Raw genomic sequence first — 15735 nt, forward strand, 5'->3', positions numbered from 1 at the left:
TGAAACCGGAACCGTTAACTACCCCAATGGAGAGCCTGGGAGCAAGGACTTAATTCGAATCCAAATGCCCTTTACATATTTTGGTCTGTAACAAGCCCTTTTGTTGTCCTTTAACTTCAAACAAATGTAAAATTTTAACTTCGAGATTATTGACGATCCCAGCCTAGGATTAAATGTTCCCCTCAGGTTAGTTATTTCTGTACAGAGTTAAGAGTTGAAGGGTAATTCAAAAAAGCAACTAGGTGATTCTAAAGCTTCACTGTCCCATAGAATAAATAGCTACATTTGTAATTTAAAATTTTCTAGTAGTCATATTAATAAAGTTAGCACATAAAGTTAGCATATAAAAGTATAGGACACCCATTTAAAATTTGAATTTCTGATAAACAACGAATTTTTTTTTTTTTTGGCCTCGCCATGTGACTTCCGGCGTCTCAGTTCTCCCACCAGGGATTGAACCCCGCCCACGCCAGTGAAAGCCGGGAATCCTAACCATTAGGCCACCCAGAACTCCCAAACAACAAATAATTTTATACTAATAAAATATGCGCAGGGACATATGAAATTCAGATGTATTGTGTAGGGCAACCTTACATAATAAAGTCAAAAGAAATGGGTAAAATTAATAATATATTTAATCCAATATATCCATAACATTATTATTTCATAACGTAATCAATATAGAATTTATTGAAATATTTTACATTCTTACATAAATAAGATCTTATATTTTTTAAATTTTCATACTAAATCTTAAGAATCCAGTGTGCATTTTATAACACATTTCTCTTTGTGTTAGCCACACTTAAAGAGCTCAGTAGCCACATGTAGCTTGTGGGCTATCTTATTGCACAACACTGTTCTAAGGCCTTTTAGAACTAGGGTTGCTAAATTTAACATTGGAGCATTTTCCTTTTTATAATAATAATGGCTTAGTGATCGAAAGAGAGCTAAGTGCACACTTTTAAATGTAATCTGTTGGATAAACTATTTAATAGTGATTGTATTCTACACTGAAAATAAAAAGAGAGGGGGAAGCTAACCTTGCCAGCATGTTTTACACAAAGAAATAATCATTTCCATAAAGCACAGATTTCTTTTTTTATAAATTTATTTATTTTATTTTTATTTTTGGCTGTGTTGGGTCTTCATTGCTGCCTGTGGGCTTTCTCTAGTTGCGGTGAGCGGGGGCTACTCTTTGTTGTGGTGCGCGGGCTTCTCATTGCGGTGGCTTCTCGTTGTGGAGCCTGGGCTCTAGAGTGCAGGCTCAGTAGTTGTGGCACACAGATTTAGTTGCTCTGTGGCATGTGGGATCTTCCTGGACCAGGGCTCAAACCTGTGTCTCCTGTATTGGCAGGCAGATTCTTAACCATTGTGCCACCTGGGAAGTCCCACAGTAGATGTTTTTTAAAAATTAGGCTAATATTCTTAACACAGGTCTTAGTCATTTCCTTTATACTTACTATCCAATATTCCTGCCTCTTAAAGACACCCGGCTAGGATTAAATGTACTTAATCCTTTCTAACATCTTATCTCAAGTAACAGTCCTTTACTGGAACTAACAGAAAAGGAAAACCGAGCTTCTTGGACATAAACTTTTTTTCTCGTATCAACTCTCAAAATTGTTTTAATATTTCAAAGTAAACGAAAGCTTCTATGAGAAAAATGCTGACCTGTGTCCAGACCAAACAAGGTGAAAAAGTCTTATTTTAAGAAATATCAGTTGGGCATCAGAAAACAGTCCTGAAAGGGTTTGGAAACAATTCACCAGGCTACCAAAGAAGCTGCAGATTCTGAAAAGAAAACAAACCATTTCTCATAAATGGCTTGTCCACATGCACAAAGCCAGGAGCAACTCAGGGCCTTCCAATCCTTGGTGGGGCAGGGATTACTCTTTGAATGTTATTTGAACTGCATCTTTTATTTATTTATTTATTATTACTATTTTCTAAATTATTTATTTATTTTTGGCTGTGTTGGGTCTTCGTTGCTGCCTGTGGGCCTTCTCTAGTTGTAGGGAGTGGGGGCTAGTCTTCCTTGCGGTGCACGGGCTTCTCATTGAGGTGGCTTCTCTTGTTGTGGAGCATGGACTCTAGGCACGCAGGCTTCAGTAGTTGCAGCACTTGGGCTCAGTAGTTGTGTCTCGCAGGCTCTAGAGCACAGGCTCAGTAGTTGTTGCACACGGGCTTAGTTGCTCCGTGGCATGTGGGATCTTCCCGGACCAGGGATCGAACCCGTGTCCCCTGCATTGGCAGGTGGATTCTTAACCACTGCGCCACCAGGAAAGCCCTGAATTGCATCTTTTAAAAGAGAGATTGAACTCAGAATCTGAGAGAATCAGTTACCTGAGGCCCTTTAACCCTCAAAATTCTGAATTGGGATGTTCCTATTTTATAAATAAGAGAAAATAAAACTGATTTATATGGTAGATAGCAGATTCAGGGTTAGAACCCTAGATTAAAGGAATTAAAATGTTAGCAGATGTGGTAGTTGGTCTCCAAGCCAGCACCGTATGATCCTTGAATCCTGGTATTATGTAACGAAAATCAAAATGGAGTCAGTATTGCTAAGAGAGCTTTATAAAATGGAGGCAGAGGCCATTAAAGAAGTGTGATTTATGGACATCTCAGTCTGGATGGAATCTGACGTTTTGACCTGATGCAGTCATCCAGAACACCTACCAGAAACTCAAGCTAATTACTGGGACCCTTACCCTAAATTAACTTGTGATAGTCTATCTACTTATCAGACTCCTACCCTAAAACAACTCATGATTCCTTAAGGACAATTATTTTCTGACATGCATCAGAGTCAATTATAATTCTTGCCAGGCAGCTTTTAACAGCCTCCGTGGCTTTTTGTCTGTGTAAGCCCCTGACTCTTTCTCTTCCACGGAACACTCCTTCAGGGTTACCCTAATCTGTGTCTCCCGAATTGCAATTCTTTTTTTAAAATTTATTTTCTGAATATATTTTTTTATGTGGACCATTTTTAAAAAGTCTTTTTTGAATTTGATACAGTATTGCTTCTGTTTTCTGTTTTGGTTTTTTGGATGTGGGATCTTAGCTCCCCAACCAGGGGTTGAACCTGCACCCCATGCATTGGAAGGTGAAGTCTTAACCACTGGACCACCAGGGAAGTCCCCCAAATTGCAATTCTTAAGACCCCAAGTAAACTCTTTTCTTACTTACAGCCTCCTGCATTTTTTTTTTTTTGGTTGACAGTGTTCATATCCTTGTGTAGGCTCCTCCCACTTCATACCAGGATTGGTCTGTGTGACCAACAGCATATAGCACAAGTGATGTTTTTTCACTTCAGTGATTACATTACAAAGTGACTTCCCTCTTAGATGTTTTCCCTCCCTCTCTCTCTCTCTCTCTATCTCTTTCTTTGAGAGAAGCAATCTGCCTGCCATGTTGTAAGCAGCCCTTTGAGTGTCCCAGGTGATGGCAAAGAAGGAAGACTTCTGCCAACAGCCAATGAGGAACTGAGGTGCTCTGACCTGATGTGAGTGAGCTTGTGAGCGACAACTTCAGCATTAGTTGAGTCTTTAGATGACTGAAGACCTAGCCAATAGCTTGACTGCAAACTCATGAGAAACCATGAACCAGAACCACCCAGCTAAGGTAGCTCCCAGATTCCTGAACTTTATCAATTGTGAGAGATAAATGTTCATTTTCTTAAGCTGCTAAATTTTGGGGTACTTTGTTATGCAGCAATATATAACTAATGCACAGATTATTGAACAATATGTTGAATTAAAATACAGAAGAATAAACATCTATAACTCCTTGATTTATTTTACCTTCTATTCAACAGAATTTTTAATTTATTTCCCTGACAAGAGACAGCATAGTGTATGAGACAGCATAGTGTAGCATAACCTCTGTATAAAGATCAGTATTCAATTGCTGACTCCTTCAAGTCCTAGCTTGGCAAGTTTTTATTTATTTAATTTATTTTTTGGCTGTGTTGAGTCTTAGTTGCGGCACGCGGGATCTTCATTGAGGCATGCGGGATCTTTTGTTGCGGTGCGCGTGCTCTTCCTTGCAGCGCACAGGCTTCTCTCTAGTTGTGGCGTGTGGGTTTTCTCTCTCTAGTTGTGGCACGTGGGCTCCAGAGCGCGTGGGCTCTGTAATTTGCTGCACGTGGGCTCTCTCGTTGGGGTGCGTGAGCTCAGTAGTTATGGTACGTGGGCTTAGTGGCCCCACGGCATGTGGGATCTTAGTTCCCTGACCAGGGATTGAACCTGCGTCCCCTGCATTGTAAGGCATATTCTTTACCACTGGACCACCAGGGAAGTCCCTTGGCCAGTTTTTAAAGCTTTCCAAGCCTCAAATTCCCAGATGATAGTGCTTAGCTCAGTGCCTAGGACACATTAAGTGTGAAATAAGTATTAGCCATAATTAATAGTTTTATTTTGATTACTGACTCTAAAGAAGCACCTTTGGACGTGTCTGTAGGTTGTGTGGGATGAAGTAGTCAGTACTTACTTGCCTGAGGAAGAGGAAGCCTCCAAAGAAAGAACTCCTTTGAGAAAAAAAAGAGTAGAGGGTCCAGGCTTAGTCCAGTATTAGAGCTTCTGCATCAGAATGGAGGAGGATTCAGAGGGTCTGTCCAGCCTCTGCTGTTGACCCCACAGGTCGTGTATGGATTTTATAGAAAAGGGACCTTGAGTAAAATCTGAAATAGCTATTTTTGCCAAGATCTCTATGAGACATTGTTTGCGTTGGTCTCATAACATCCGAGTGTGACCCAAGAGTGAAGGAACAGGATTCTATCCACCTCATCAGACAACATCCCAAGTGGCATGTCATTACCTATGCATATCAGCATTTTGGTTACAGTAGAGCAGCTGCATCTGAGTTTGGCATAGCAGGACTTCAGGTGTCAGTGGGTATGCAGCACTTTTGTGCTGTTCTCCGGGGGTCCACTACAGATACATCTCAGGAAAAAAAAAAAAAAAAAGATAAAAGTCTTTGTTCACGAGCCCAACTGTGGTTGGAGGTTTGACTTTGAAGGAGATTGGAGTTGCACAAACAGAAGGGCCAGAGAAATCACATTTGTACTGTTATTATGATTCTACGTTTTAATGCTAGTCTATTTTGGCCTGGACAGATAGGTAACTAATAATGAAGAGAATGGGCCTTGAAATATTCTGCAGACTAGAAAATTATATAATCAAATACTTTGAACAATTTTTTAAGGACTTAGATGTCCAGACTTTTCCTTTGAATGAGTATAATTTCCAATGTGAAAACCCACAATTTGGCTTCAAGAGACACATGCGAGTTTTAAAATCCCATATAAATAATTACTCACTGCCACAAACTTGAGTGGGGGTAGGAATGTAAACTTGTTCCCTTCAGGTATACCTACATAAAGTGAGATGTGAAATAGGCTGCTTCTATTTTAAAGGCTGGTTATCACATTCTAGAATAGATGGAAAAGACATTGGAGACAGCTAATGTTAGAAATACAAGTTTTCCCCAAAGGCTTTTATGTATGTATGTGACACAGAAGGAAAATGGGTTCATTAATGTTATTTACTTCTTCGTTCATTCAGCAAATATTTGAAAAGGTTGTTATGTGCCCAACCCTGTTCTGGGAATTGAGAAAAGAAACAAGATTTCTGTTCTCACGGAGTTCACATTTTAGTTGTGGGATGGTGCTACTGACAATAAACTTGTGAAGATAAATAAGAATTTCAAATAGTGGTTAAGTGACAAGTAGAGATAAAAGAGCATGATGGTGTAAAGAGTGACTGTCAGTGGGTGGCTACTTTAGACTGGTGAGTGAATATTTTTCTGAGAAGGTGATATCTGAGCTGAGACACAAGGGTGAGAAGGAAACTATCATGTGAGGAATTGGGAAGACAGTGTTCCAAGCAGAGGAGCAGCAAGTGCAAAGGCTGTGAAGTGAGGGCATGCGCTTGGGGTGTTGGAGCAACAGAGAGAAGACCAGCGTGACTGGAACATAGTGATCAAAGTGAGTAGTGGTGGGACATAAGGTCAGAGATGTTGGCAAGTGGCCAGATCATCTAGTGCCTTGTAGACAGTGGCAAGGAGTTTGAATTTCATACTTGGTGCAAGGAGAAACCATCAGAGCATTTTTAAGCAGAGAAAGGATAAGGTGTGATTTCTGTCATTAAAAGAGTGCTCTGCCTCTGTATAGATAATTGACTGTAGAGGACAAGCATGAAAACAGGTCAACTTGTTAGGAAGCTATTGCAGCATCCCAGGCAAGAGCCTTGGATGGCCTGAAGTAGAGTGGTATCTGTGGAAGAGATACATGGATGAATTCAGAATACATTTTGCAAGCAAAAGGTAACATGACTTATTATTGGATATGGGCATGAGAGAAGAAATTAAGGATGACTCCTGGATTTTTGGCTGAAGCAATTTGGTGCCAGTTTTTGGAATGAGGAAATTGGGTGGGATAGGGGGTTTAGGAAATTAAGAGTTTTGCTTTATTTTAATTAAAACATTTTTTATCATGGTAAAATACACATAAAATTTATCATCCTCTTTTTAAGTGTATGGTTCAGTGGCATTAAGTGTGTTCACATTGTTTTACAACTATCACCATTATCCATTTCTAGAACTCTTTTCATCTTGCAAACTTGAAACTCTGTGTTCATTAAACAATAACTGTGCACTCCTCACTCCCCCCAGCCCCTAGCAACCACCCTTGTACTTTCTGTCTCTATGAATTTGACTGTTCTACGTACCTCATATAAATGGAATCATACAGTATTTGTCCTTTTGTGACTGCTTATTTCAGTAAGCATAATGTCCTCAAGGTTCATCTGTGCTATGGCATGTGAAAGAATTTTCTTCCTTTTTTTTTTTTTTTTTTTTTTTTTTTTTAGCGGTACGCGGGCCTCTCACTGTCGTGGCCTCTCCCGCTGCGGAGCACAGGCTCTGGATGCGCAGGCTCAGAGGCCATGGCTCACGGGCCTATCCGCTCTGCGGCATGTGGGATCTTCCCGGACCGGGGCACGAACCCGTGTCCCCTGCATCAGCAGGCGAACTCTCAACCACTGCGCCACCAGGGAAGCCCTAATTTTCTTCCTTTTTAAGGCTGAATCATATTCCACTGTATGTATGAGTAGTATTCCACAGTTTGTTTTTCCATTCATCTATCAATGGACACTTGGGTTGCTTCCATCTTTTGGCTATTGTGAATAATGCGAACATAGGTGTATAAATATCTCTTCAAGTCCATGCTTTCGAGTCTTTGAGTATATACCCAGAAATGGAATTTCTGGATTATATGGTAATTCTATTTTTAATTTTTTGGGGAACTGCCATGCTGTTTTCCATAGGGACTGCACCATTTTACATTTCCACCAACAGTGCACAAAGGTCCCAATTTTTCCACGTCCTCCCTGACACTTGTTATTTTCTCTTTTTTATAGTAGCTATCCTAATAAGGTGTGAGGTGATATCTCATTGCGATTTTGATTTGTATTTCTCTGATGATTAGTGCTGTTGAGCACCCTTTCATGTGCTTATCAGTCATTTGTATATTTTCTTTGAAGAAATGTCTATTCAAGTCCTTTGCCCATTTTAATTGGGTTTTTCATTTTTTTGTTGTTGTGTTGTAGGAGTTCTTTTTATGTTCTGGATATTAACCCCTTATAAGATATACAGTTTCCCTTAAACAAGATAAAAAAGACAACCCTCAGAATGGGAGAAAATATTTGCAAACGAAGCTACTGACCAAGGGTTAATCTCCAAAATATACAAACAGCTTATGCAGCTCAATATCAAAAAAACCAAACAAACCAATCCAAAAATGGGCAGAAGACCTAAACAGACATTTCTCCAGAGAAGATATACAGATTGCCAACAAACACATGAACAGATGCTCAACATCACTAACCATTAGAGAAATGCAAATCAAAACTACAATGAGGTATCACCTCACACTGGTCAGACTGGCCATTATCAAAAAATTTACAAACAGTAAATGCTGGAGAGGGTGTGGAGAAAAGGGAACCCTGTTGCACTGTTGGTAGGAATGTAAATTGTTACAGCCACTATGGAGAACAGTATGGAGGTTCCTTAAAAAACTAAAAATAGAACTACCACATGACCCAGCAATCCCACTACTGGGCACATACCCCAAGAAAACCATAATTCAAAAAGAGGGACTTCCCTGGTGGCGCAGTGGTTGGGAGTCCGCCTGCCAGTGCAGGGGACACGGGTTCAAGCCCTGGTCCGGGAGGATCCCACATGCCGCGGAAGAACTAGGCCCATGTGCCACAACTACTGAGCCTACACTCTAGAGCCCGTGAGCCACAACTACTGAGCCTGAGTGCCGCAACTGCTGAGGCCCACAACTACTGAGCCTACACTCTAGAGCCCGTGAGCCAGAACTACTGAGCCTGAGTGCCACAACTGCTGAGGCCCGTACGCCTGGAGCCTGTGCCCTGCAACAAAAGAAGCCACCAAATGAGAAGCCCGGGAACCACGGCGAAGAGTAGCCCCCACTCGCCGCAACTAGAGAGAGGTCTGCGCGCAGCAATGAAGACCCAAGGCAGCCAAAAATAAAAATAATTAAAAAAACAAAAAGAGTCATGGACCACAATGTTCATTGCAACACTATTTACAATAGGCAGGACATGGAAGCAACTTAAGTGTCCGTCGACAGATGAATGGATAAAGAAGATGTGGCACATGAATACAATGGAATATTACTCAGCCATAAAATGAAATGAAATTGAGTTTTTGTAGTGAGTTGGATGGACCTAGAGTCTGTTATACAGAGTGAAGTAAGTCAGAAAGAGAAAAACAAATACCATATGCTAACACATATGGAATCTAAGAAAAAAAAAAGGTTCTGATGAACCTAGGAGCAGGACAGGAATAAAGACACAGACGTAGAGAATGGACTTGAGGACTCAGGGTAAGCTAAGATGAAGTGAGAGAGTGGCATTGACATATATACAATACCAAATGTAAAATAGATAGCTAGTGGGAAGCAGCCGCATAGCACAGGGAGATCAGCTAGGTGGTTTGTGACCACCTAGAGGGATGGGATAGGGAGGGTGAGAGGGAGACGCAAGAAGGAGGGGATATGGGGATATATGTATATGTATAGCTGATATACTTCGTTATACAGCAGCAACTAACACAAGAATGTAAAGCAATTATACTCCAATAAGATATTAAAAAATATAAATATATATGGTTCCAAATATTTTCTCCCATTCCATAGGTTGCCTTTTTTTACTGTGTTGATTGGATCCTTTTATGTACAGAAGTTTTTAGTTCTGATGTAGTTCAGTTTTATCTATTCTTTCATTGTTGTTGCCTGTGCAAACGAGTTTTATTTTAAATATAAAAATAAACTGATATTTAAATATATTAATATTTTAAACCTAAATTTAAATATAATTTTGGAGACAGTTGGACATATGAGTCTGAAGATCATAGCAGAGGTCAGAATGAGATATAAATTAGAGAGTTATCCACATGTGGATGGTATTCATAACCACAGGTCTGGATGAGATCAACCAAGAGAGAAGATGCATAGGAACACATAGGTCTCCTTATGGGATACAGTCATACTGGAGTAAGATGCCATAGGAAAATATCAGAAGGTTTTGACTGAGTTAAATTTGGATAATATAAGTTATTGAAGATCTTAATCTTCTGAGCTAGATGCCAGGTTAGAAATTAGAAATTCCTGGGCTTTCCTGGTGGCGCAGTGGTTGGGAGTCCGCCTGCAGATGCGGGGGACGCAGGTTCGTGCCCCGGTCCGGGAAGATCCCACATGCCGCTGAGCGGCTGGGCCCGTGAGCCATGGCCGCTGAGCCTGCGCGTCCGGAGCCTGTGCTCCGCAACGGGAGAGGCCACAACAGTGAGAGGCCCGCGTACCGCAAAAAAAAAAAAGAGAAATTCCTGGGAAAGTATCACCCTCTCTGCCATTGTATTATTACAATAATAATACTAACAATAGCCCAAGACATCATTTAGTCCTCACAACAGCTGTATAAGATATTCTTATTGTCCTCACTTTACAGATAAGGAAACCGATGTAAGTAATTTACCCAGTGATTATAGTAAGTATGTGGCAGGGCCAAATTAAAACTCTGGTTGGTCTGCCTCAGTAGTGGTCTATACTATTAATTATTAATCTCATTATTCTGAAAAATGAAATCTAGCCCTCGGCCCTTACCAACTGACTACATTCAGTCTCCTTAGGTTTCATATCACCATGGTCACGTCTTTGTTGGCGGTGAATGGTCCAAGAAAGATGGTACTGATCCTACCACATTAGGTAGGCTGATCTGCCAGTTTCTTCTTTTGAACACTCTGAATCTTAACACTGTGCCAGGTTCTCATACACCAAAAAAAGGGAAAGAAGGTTGATGGACATGGCATACTAGAATCAACAGAAGTTGTCATGTTTTGGGGACTTCCCTGGTGGCACAGTGGTTAAGAATCCGCCTACCAGTGAAGGGGACATGGGTTCAATCCCTGGTCCGGGAAGATCCCACATGCCGCAGAGCAACTAAGCCCGTGCACCACAACTACTGAGCCCGCGTGCTGCAACTACTGAAGTGCACACGCCTAGAGCCCGTGCTCTGCAACCAGAGAAGCCACCACAATGAGAAGCCCGTGCACTGCAACGAAGAGTAGCCCCCGCTCTCCACAGAGAGTGAAGAGAAAGCCTGCACACAGCAACGAAGACCTAACGCAGCCAAAAAAAAAAAAAGTCGTCATGTTTTTATTCCCTTTCATCTTCAATCTAGATATTACAGTCCTTTGCTTCAATCTCATTTCCTCCATTGTCTTGTCATTCTGCTCACCTGTACTGCAAATCCTAAAATCCAACCGTCTGTGCATTTCACTCCTGTCCTGCAACACTAGAGAAGATCACACAACCATGTGAATTGTTGTCTCTACAAATTTACCTTTTCAATCACAGCTGGACTTTCACCCCACTTGTCACTCTCCCAACCCACATGTTCCTCCAATCCATCGATGATCCTCCTTCCCTTCTATCTTAATTCAGGAGCAGATTGAGAGTGAAAAGTAAAATGGTTTGACTTATCTTGGGCTTAGATTTTGCAATATTGGTAAACAAAAGGACTAGGGTAGTGGTGTGAGTGAATCGAGGGGATTGTGAGGTATAAACTGGAAGGGAAAGGAAAGGATGTCAAGGTCAGAGATAAAGGGTTGTGAGGAAAATAAAAGGTTCTGGAATGAAGTGGAGTTGTTGTGACTGATGACGGGGCCCAGGGTGTGTCCTTGACAGGGAGGGATTATAGAACTGGTAAAGGTCAAGTACTATGAGGATGTGATATAGGATTACTCATCACCCTGAGCACAAAAGTCATCAATACCTCAGGTCAGATTCCAGAGAACTCACAGAATGTGGATAAACAACTGGCAGATTGTTGGTAACAGCAACCAGAAGGGCACAGCATAAACCTCAAAGGAGACATTTTATCTATGTGAAAGTGAAGAAGTTAACGGTGGGGAACAAAGAAAATCCTGAGACCTTACCTGGCTTTGAAGTTCATAGGAAGTGGGAAAGAAAGAGCCTCCCTTTGAGAGACAGGACCATGAGGAAGTGGAGTGCTCGGGGGGAAGCAGGATCTCTGTCAAAGCGAGGGCATGGAGAGAGCAACCAGGGATATTCTTTTTTTTTTTTGGCACTTATTTATTTATTTATGGCTGTGTTGGGTCTTCGTTTCTGTGTGAGGGCTTTCTCTAGGTGCGGCAAGCGGGGGCCACTCTTCATCGCGGTACGCAGGCCTCTCACTATCGTGGCCTTTCGTTGCGAAGCGCAGGCTCCAGACGAGCAGGCTCAGTAGTTGTGGCTCACGGGCCTAGTTGCTCCGCGGCATGTGGGATCTTCCCAGCCCAGGGCTCGAACCCGTGTCCCCTGCATTAGCAGGCAGATTCTCAACCACTGCGCCACCAGGGAAGCCCCAGGGATATTCTTGATGGAGGAAAGCTGTCTGTTCACAATGGAGTGGGGGTTTCAGAGGACACAGTAGCAGGGAAGTAAACAGTGGGAGGGTGAGACAGTGGGCTATGCAGGGACAGGGAGCACAGAGGGGAGTCAGAATGGAAGTATTTGACAAAAGGGATTAAATTTGCAGTGTTGGAGAGAGATGGTTTCCAGGTTCTCAAAATCAGGTTTCAGATGTTTCTGTGCCAATGCAGAGGCACCGGCTGATGATATTTCAAATCCTCCTAATTTTTTTATGACCCATTCAGCAGTCTGTTATATATAATCTCGTGGTAAGGTAATTCACCTCAGCAGAGCAAGTTTGACTTGGTCTAAATAAGCATAGAGGTAACTGCTGTTCAAGCAGAGTGAGAGGAGAGATAAAAATGCCCAGGTCCAGATGGGAGAAAATGACTTTGACCTGGCTATCAACTCCACAGAGCTCAGCTCCAGGTCGGGGCACTGAGCTAGTTGCTGAGGCCACAAAGGAAGGAGTTTATAATCTGGCCAGACTGAGCCCATGGAGAGCTCCAATTTTACATTCTTTATGTTCTTCATCTTTGCTTCCCATGACTTTGCACTTTATAATCACATAGAAGTTTAAAAAGAAAAACTTTTATTGAGTTGACACTCAATAAAATTAAAATAAAAAATAAAAAATTTTAATATTTTAACTTCTATATGATTATAAAACTATGTTATTTGTGAAACAATTATAAAGTATGGAAAACTACAGAAAAGAAACTAAAATAAAAGTCATTTATAATCCCCCATCCAAACATATCTACTATTAATACCTTGAGAGATTTCCTTCTAGTTTTTTTTTTTATGCCTTTTAAACATAGTTTATTCATGCATGCATTCATTCTTTGGTCAATACTATTGTATACTTTTAAAAATACTTGCATTATATCACAAGTATTGTATCGTGTTATTAAAAATAATTCTTACACTCTGTTTTTAAAGGCTGAATAATATTCTTTCATAAAAACACACCCTTATTTATTTAACTATTTCCATACAGCTTTTAAAATTGTGATAAGAAAATAAATTTTACCATCTTACCAATTTTTTAAAAATTTATTTGGTTGCACTGGGTCTTAGTTGTGGCAGGCAGGCTCCTTAGTTACAGCTCACAGGCTCCTTAGTTGCAGCTTGCCTGTTCCTTAGTTGTGGCATATGAATTCTTAGTTGCAGCATGCACGTGGGATCTAGTTCCCTGACCAGGGATGGAACCCAGGCCCCCTGCATTGGGAGCTCAGAGTCTTAACCACTACGCCTCCAGGGAAGTCCCCATCTTACCAGTTTTTAAATGCACAGTGCCATAGTATTAAATATATTTACATTGTTGTGTACAGATCTCTAGAACTTTTTCATCTTGCAAAACCAAAATGCACTAAGCACTAACTCCTCCTCCTCCCTTTTCCCCTCTCCCCCCACCCTTGGTAACCATCTTTCTAATTTCTGTTTCTATGATTTTGACTGTTTTAGATACTTCCTATTAGTGGAATCATACAAAATTTGTCCTTTTGTGACTAGCTTATTTCACTTAGCATAATGTCCTTGAGGTTCCTCCTTTTTTAAGGCTTCATAACATTCCATTGTATGTATAAACCACACTTTATTTGTCCACTCATCTGTAGATGGACATTTGGGGTACTTCCAGCTCTTTGCTATTGTGAATAATGCTGTAATGAACGTGGGTGTGCAAATAGCTCTTTGAAATCCTGCTTTGAATTATTTTGGATGTATACCCAGAAGTGGGATTGATGGATCATATGATAATTCTATTTTTTAATTTTTTGAGGAACCTCTGTACTGTTTTCCATAATGGCTGTACCATCTTACATTTTCACGAAAGGTGCACAAGGATTCCAATTTCTCCACGTCCTTACCAATATGTGTTTTCTGTTCTTTTGATAGCAGCCATCCTAATGGGCATGAGGTGGTACCTCATTGTGGTTTTGATTTGCATTTCTTTAATGATTAGTGATGATGAGCCTCACATATGCATGCTGGCCATTTTTACATCTTCTTTGGAGAATTGTCTATTCAATTCCTTTGCCCGTTTTAAAATCAGGTTATTTGGTTTTTGTTGTTGAGTTGTAGAAGTTCTTTTTGTATTCTGGATATTAACCCTTTATCAGATATATGATTGGCAAATATTTTCTCTCATTCCATAGGTTGCTTTTTGTTTTGGTGTTTCCTTTGACACTCAAAAGTTTTTAAGTTTGATGTAGTCTTATTTGTCTGTTTTCGCTTTTGTCACCAGTGCTTTGGTGTCATAGCCAAGAAATTATTGCCAAATTCAATGTCCGGAAGCTTTTCTTCTCAGAGTTTTATAGTTTTAGGTCTTACGCTTAGGTCTGTTTTGAGTTAATTTTTGTATATGGTATAAGGTATGGGTCCAATTTCATTCTTTTGCACGTGAATATCCAGTTTAAAAAAAAACATTTTTTGAAGAGACTGTCCTTTCTCCATTTTTTTTTTTGTTTTTTGTTTTTGGCAGTACGCAGGCCTCTCACCGCTGTGGCCTCTCCCGTTGCGGAGCACAGGCTCCAGACGCGCAGGCTCAGCGGCCATGGCTCACGGGCCCAGCTGCTCCGTGGCATGTGGGACCTTTTCGGACCGGGGCACGAACCCGTGTTCCCTGCATCGGCAGGCGGACTCTCAACCACTGCGCCACCAGGGAAGCCCATGAATTGACCATTCAGTTTAAAACATGCAAGCCATCGGGGACCTTGATAAACGCTGCTCTGGTGAAGAGGCGGAGGCTAAAACTTAATTGTAGTGGGCTCAAGAGAAAATTGGAAGAAAAAAACTAGCAGTAGCAAATATAGAGCTCTCTTTTGAGGAGTTTTGCTGTAAAGGGATAGGGAAAGATGGGGCAATAGTTGAAGGCAGACAACTGTGGGGTCAAGGGAGAGCTTTTTCAGCATTGTAGAAATACCAGCATGTCTGCATGCTGAATGAAAAAGATCCAGTAGAGAGAGAAAAGATTGATAGATTGATCATGGGGCAGACAAGGGAATTAATTGCTGGAGCAATGTCCTTGAGTAGGTAAGGAAGGGGGTGAGGGCACCAAGTGCAGAAACACACACACACACACACAGGCAGAGAATTTTGTGCTAGGAGCAGAGACCATTTATCTCAAGTAATAAGAGAAAAGACAGAGTGTATGGGTACAAATGCAGTTAGGTTGGTGGATTAAGATGGTAAGAGCTTAAGTGAAATAGGAAGCAAAGGCACAGCTGAGGGTGAGCATGGGGGAGGAGATATTAGAGTTCTGAAGAGAAAGGTCATTAAGGATAGAGAATGGACCAGGGCAGTGGAGCATGACTGTCAGTCAGCAGTAAGTTTCCTCTTGATGACTGATGATTAATTTTAAATGAAACCAGTCAGCATGTTTTGCATATTTTTTCCCCAGCTACATCTAGCTGTGCAGGTACCGGTGGAAGTAGGAGGGGGGCTGTATTTAACCAGCCTTGCAGTTTGCCTGATAGAGTAAGGTGGATTAAGAAAGGGGGCAAGGAAGTTGATTATAATGATTAACTTTTTTTTTTTTTTTGCGGTACGCGGACCTCTCACTGTTGTGGCCTCTCCCGTTGCGGAGCACAGGCTCTGGACGCGCAGGCTCAGCGGCCATGGCTCACGGGCCCAGCCGCTCCGCGGCATGTGGGATCCTCCCGGACCGGGGCACGAACCCGTGTCCCCTGCATCGGCAGGCGTACTCTCAACCACTGCGCCACCAGGGAAGCCCT

This window comes from Leucopleurus acutus (genome assembly GCF_964270905.1).
Source record: "Leucopleurus acutus genome assembly, chromosome: 3".
In the NCBI taxonomy this organism is placed as follows: Eukaryota; Metazoa; Chordata; class Mammalia; order Artiodactyla; family Delphinidae; genus Leucopleurus; species Leucopleurus acutus.